At 40.2% G+C, this 5,921-nt stretch overlaps 1 long non-coding RNA gene across 1 annotated transcript; it reads left to right on the plus strand.

Annotated features, from left to right (window-relative positions):
- Positions 1 to 3,300: 3,300 nt before the first annotated feature.
- On the plus strand, positions 3,301 to 4,382 carry LOC143099782 (uncharacterized). The gene is made up of 2 exons (XR_012981757.1): positions 3,301 to 3,406; positions 3,608 to 4,382. It is a non-coding gene; the product is annotated as an uncharacterized LOC143099782 (long non-coding RNA).
- The last annotated feature ends 1,539 nt before the right edge of the window (positions 4,383 to 5,921 follow it).

Raw genomic sequence — 5,921 nt, forward strand, 5'->3', positions numbered from 1 at the left:
CCGCAATGAGATCCCGCAAAAGTGCATCGTTTTTTTTTTCTTCTTCATGTTTTTTTTCCCCCACTACTTTTTTTTTTTTTTTTTTCTAACCCATGTTTTTTTTTCCCCATGTCACCCGGAGGGCTCCGTACAGAAGTGTGTAGGCCAATCTGCCCACCAGATTTTTCAACTTCGCTACCTACAGATGTTTTACCGGTATGATATTTCGAAACGCCATGTTATTTCCCATAGACAATCCACGCCCGGAAGTTGGATGGATACGGAAGTTACGGAGGCGGGACTTATTCTGGAGAGGTCAATTCACCTCGAACGTTCCACCGAGCCTGAGGCAGTAGGAGTTAAGTCTTTTAGAGACGAATGACCAGCCTCAGACGAGTCCAGGAAGTGACGTCAATTCCAGAAATAAGTACATAATTTACTTTACTCTTTATGGAGAATACAGTGGGAAAAAATGTGTTTTCTTTTACAGTTCATGGAAAAAATAGTCACATTAGGTAGAATCTTTTTATTATTATTCGTAATTCACATGTATTTATTAAATAATCGATCGCGACTGACTATCCACGTGATCTGCCAGTCAGCTGGGAGGAGCTCGTGACTCACGCATAGGGACTCACGGCAGATATTGCGCGAAATGTTGGTTTATTTAAATGTTGGTATCGTTTAGATGTCCTTCCTATTCATTAACATGAACATGATGACTGACTAAATAAATGACTACGATGTTTAATAAACCATTGTAGGCATACAAGTTATCATTATATCACATCAATTAAGTGTTTTCTGTAGGCTAGGCTAGTGTGACATGCTTTACACTAGGCTACAGCATAAAAATAGGCTCAACAATAGGCTATCAACACGTTTGCAGTATCACTGTTGCAGAAATCACATACAAGAAAGCATCCTCTTGATTGTTTGTACATTTTTGCATATTCCAACATAAGGAAGCAGCATGAGGAAACCTTGTCGTTTTTCTGCCTTATTTTCCAACTACTTTTACGAGTCTGCAGTATCACCGAGTACAGCTGTTACAAGAGGGTCTGGCGTCCCTTTGTTATAACGCAAATTCCTGCGACGGTCATTCGTCGGAAAATAGGCTTGTTCGTCTTGACTGAGTCTGAGGGTGCATTCAGAGCACCTCGGAATGACAAGGACCGCCCCCATGGCTACTTTGTTTTTCCGACAGCAAGTGTTCATGTGCTTTGCCATCGGAATGTGTGATAAACACGGATGCCACAACAAAGGTTAAAACATACACTCACTAATCCTAAACAAACAACTGTATTTGCTTAAAATATAGTGTAAGATGCTCGTGAAAGAAAGATATGCAGCTTTCAAGTGATAAAAAGGGCAAATTCCCAAGTTCACATTAAAACTATTGGACATGAAAGGCCACATGGACTACAAACGAACTACAACGTGACGACAAAAGTGATGACGAGCCCCTAACTGGGCAACTCTGTTAGCAAAATCTAGCCCCAGTTTCCGACCTCTGACTCACACATTAAGTGATGTGAATGACGCGGAATGATGATGTTTTCACTCGGAGAAAGGTTTTTACGAAGCCCATGAACGCTAGGCAACTTTCGTCTGGCTTTCTACGTAAACGTGATCTTCAGAGGCTAGCCGGGAGGAGCTACAACAGAGGGCAGCTCATCCCGGACAGGCAGGCTACAGTCTGCCTGACGTGACTCGCGGGAGACATCGCGGGAGATATCGCAGGAGATATCGCGGAATGTTGTTTGCAATAAACACAGCAGAACTTTCATTCTTACTCATTAAAATGAGCATGATAACTGACGAAATAAATTCTTATGATGTAGTTTAAATAAACCACTGTTGTCATACAGTTAACAGGCCTGCATTGTAGCACATAAATTCAATATCAAGTGTTTCCCCTATATGTGTGTCTATCTATTTAGCCAACAGCAGAAAATAACAGAATATCCAAACGTTTTCAGTAGGCTAGCCTACCATTGTTGCAGAAATCACGTATAAGAAGGTATCCCTTCGATTTCTGTTTATTTTCGCATATTCCAACATAAGGAAGCAGCATGAGCCTCCAGTCATAATCGTCATGAGGACATTCCTCCCAAATGGCCCTATCACGTCTTTGAACTGACGTCATGAGGGCGTGTTTCAGCTCGTGCAGCTCGTGGAATGGTGCATTCAGAGCACCTCGGAATGACAAGGACCGCCCCCATGGCTACTTTGTTTTTCCGACAGCAAGTGTTCAAGTGCTTTGCCATCGAATGTGTGACAAACACGGATGCCACAACAAAGGTTAAAACATATACTCACTAATCCTAAACAAACAACTGTATTTGCTTAAAATATAGTGTAAGATGCTCGTGAAAGAAAGATATGCAGCTTTTCAAGTGATAAAAAGGGCAAATTCCCAAGTTCACATTAAAACTGTTGGACATGAAAGGCCACATGGACTACAAACGAACTACAACGTGACGACAAAAGTGATGATGAGCCCCTAACTGGGCAACTCTGTCCTAGCGTTCATGGGCTTCGTAAAAACCTTTCTCCGAGTGAAAACATCATCATTCCGCGTCATTCACGTCACTTAATGTGTGAGTCAGAGGTCAGAAACTGGGGCTAGATTTTGCTAACAGAGTTGCCCAGTTAGGGGCTCATCATCACTTTTGTCGTCACGTTGTAGTTCGTTAGTAGTCCATGTGGCCTTTCATGTCCAACAGTTTTAATGTGAACTTGGGAATTTGCCTTTTTTTATCACTTGAAAAGCTGCATATCTTTCTTTCACGAGCATCTTACACTATATTTTAAGCAAATACAGTTGTTTGTTTAGGATTAGTGAGTATATGTTTTAACCTTTGTTGTGGCATCCGTGTTTGTCACACATTCGATGGCAAAGCACTTGAACACTTGCTGTCGGAAAAACAAAGTAGCCATGGGGGCGGTCCTTGTCATTCCTAAGGTGCTCTGAATGCACCATGTTAGCAAAATCTAGCCCCAGTTTCCGACCTCTGACTCACACATTACGTGACGTGAATGACGCGGAATGATGATGTTTTCACTCGGAGAAAGGTTTTTACGAAGCCCATGAACGCTAGGGAAGGCAACTGCAAGATCTGTCTGCAGGCTAATGGTGCATTCAGAGCACCTCGGAATGACAAGGACCGCCCCCATGGCTACTTTGTTTTTCCGACAGCAAGTGTTCAAGGGTTGTGGCTAGATGGGATACAGCTAACAACGGAAGTCACGTAACAGATAGTGAAATCTCCAGTGAAATATCCATAGAAATAAACAGTATCAGGACAGGAAGTAACCTAACCCTAATCCTAACCCTAAACCTTAGCTGTATCCCTTCTAGACACCACCGTGTTCAAGTGCTTTGCCATCGAATGTGTGACAAACACGGATGCCACAACAAAGGGTAAAACATACACTCACTAATCCTAAACAAACAACTGTATTTATTAACTGTGTAGTGACAGTATTTCTCTGTTGATGATTTCCAGTAATGTTTCCACGGATCTCGATGATCGACATGGTGTAATTGGTTACATGAATTGAGCATGAATATCCTTGTAAAAGACCTAATGTGTCCATCAATATGTTTCTCTTATACTTCCAGTGAAGACACCTCCTCCGCACCCAGACCATGAATATGCTGCACTGCCTCCCTCACTTCAAGATCAACTTGGGGAAGCCCGCAAGACCATCGGTGATCAAGAACTTTTCATTTTAGAGCTTCAACAAAAACAGTTTTTGATTTCAAATTTTCAAGGTGACGATAAACAGATTTCATTTTATACAGGGTTCCCAGATTATGATACATTTAAAGCTGTGTTTATGGCCCATAAACCTACTGCAGAAAATATGGTGGGATCATTATTGTTCATCTTTATGAATCTATACAAAACCTTTACCATCATTATTGTTCATCTTCACTAATCTATACAAATACTTTACCATCATTATTGTTCATCTTACGAATCTACAAAACCTTAACCACCATTATTGTTCATCTTTATTAATCTATACACATACTTTACCATCAGTATTGTTCATCTTTATGAAGCTATACAAAACCTTAACCACCATTATTGTTTATCTTTATGAATCTATACAAAACCTTAACCACCATTATTGTTCATCTTTATGAATACAAACCCTTAATCAATATTATTGTTCATCTTTACAAATCTATACAATATGCGAACTTGTATTGTTACCATAGCACATTATCATGGTCAATGTATCACAGGATCAGTACCTGTCAGACCTTATAATCACTTCTCATGCTCTTTACTTTTACATACCTGTGAGTGATTTGATTGTTTACGTGTGTATGTATGTATAAGCTACTGGATGTCTATCTATCTAAAGAATAAAGTACAATTGTATTACACATGGATGATGTCCTTCATAACTTTATAATTTAATATACCGGAACCAGAACATCAGAGAACATTAGAAAAAAAACATTGATAGGCACACTGGTCTAAGTTTGTAAAGGTAACTTTGTACATATAAGTTGGTATGGGGAATAATGTAAAAAGGCCTGCCTGTATACTGTAAGCATGGAAAAGGAACCAGAACATCAGAAAACAGGCCATTCAAAAAACATTGATAGGCACACTGGTCTAGGTTTGTAAGTAACCCTGTACATAGAAGTAGTTGCACTGCGTCTCCCTTATCAATGGCTGCTCAAGTGACAGCTCCACCTGTAAAGATAATCAAACTTTAGACACTTGACACTTCAGAGTTGCTATTAACAAATATATGGCATATACCAGGGCCGTAGTCACCATAGACATTGAGGGGGACGTGTCCCCCCCAATATTCAAATATGACCAAAATGTCCCCCCCAATATTCGGACATAGAAAAATAAATAAAGAATAAAGCGCTATACTAGGCCTACAGGAAACCAACACATACTGTAGCTGAAATGTAATCAAACGTAAATAACGCACAAATTAGTGACCTATGGTTCCAGAGTAGCCTACACCCCTGAGTGGTTTGTCCTGGTGATTTTCCGTTTTTCGTTAGTGGAGTGAGCTATCAAAAGCTTCCATTTAATGCACCCTACTGCGGTGAGGTAGGGCTATTAACAATATCGCAAAAGCTACTGGTACAATTTTCACAAAACTTCTTGAAAAGGTGTAGCACAGGCTAAGGAAATCCCATACATGTTTGGAGCCGATCAGACTGAAAGGGAACATTTTCCATATTGTAGCCTATTCTCGCAATGATAGCAAAAGTGAAACGTTTTATTTTAAATGATGAATTGTGCAAGCCTGTGTGATTTCTTTCACGTCTTTCAACATAAATAATGCATTCATATGCTAGTAGTAATGCCAGAAATTACCGTTTATAGGCCTCTTAGAAATGATTGTTGCATCTTGCATATTATTTAGATGCGCACACAATCGCGCAGCCATGCAGGCAAAACGATCAAATGTGGCGACGTTTACAATAGGCCTGCCCTACGTGATAGCCTACAGTTAATGTGAATCGCGGACAATAACCAAAGAAAGGAATTTGCACCTCCATTCACCAATGCATACAGGGGTAACATGAGGTGGGTCAGACAGAAGAGGGGCCTGTCTTAGTGGCCTATTCCTGAATCCTGTCCCTTTCAAACTATGTTAAAATTGTGTGATTAGCCGCCAGCATAATAAAATCTAAAAGACAAAATCTTATTAGGCTCCAAATGAGTCTAAGCCTTAGTTTAAAAAAATCTTCAGGTGTAAGTAATAGGCTAAGTCAAAGAACCACATTCTGTGTAATATAGAGGTTATCATAAGATACTCTAGTTTGTAATTTCTTTTAAAGTATACATTTTAAACACAAATGGAGTCACTGGTCCAGGGATGGACCAGTGAAGTTGCTTCTTCTCCACCCTTCTCTTTTCACAAAACTCACCGGGGGGGGGGCATCTGTG

Source organism: Alosa pseudoharengus, unplaced genomic scaffold, assembly GCF_046254945.1.
Source record: "Alosa pseudoharengus isolate Yale_2024_CS ecotype anadromous, Long Island Sound unplaced genomic scaffold, YU_APseudo_1.1 YU_APseudo_1.1_scf_3, whole genome shotgun sequence".
NCBI lineage: Eukaryota > Metazoa > Chordata > Actinopteri > Clupeiformes > Clupeidae > Alosa > Alosa pseudoharengus.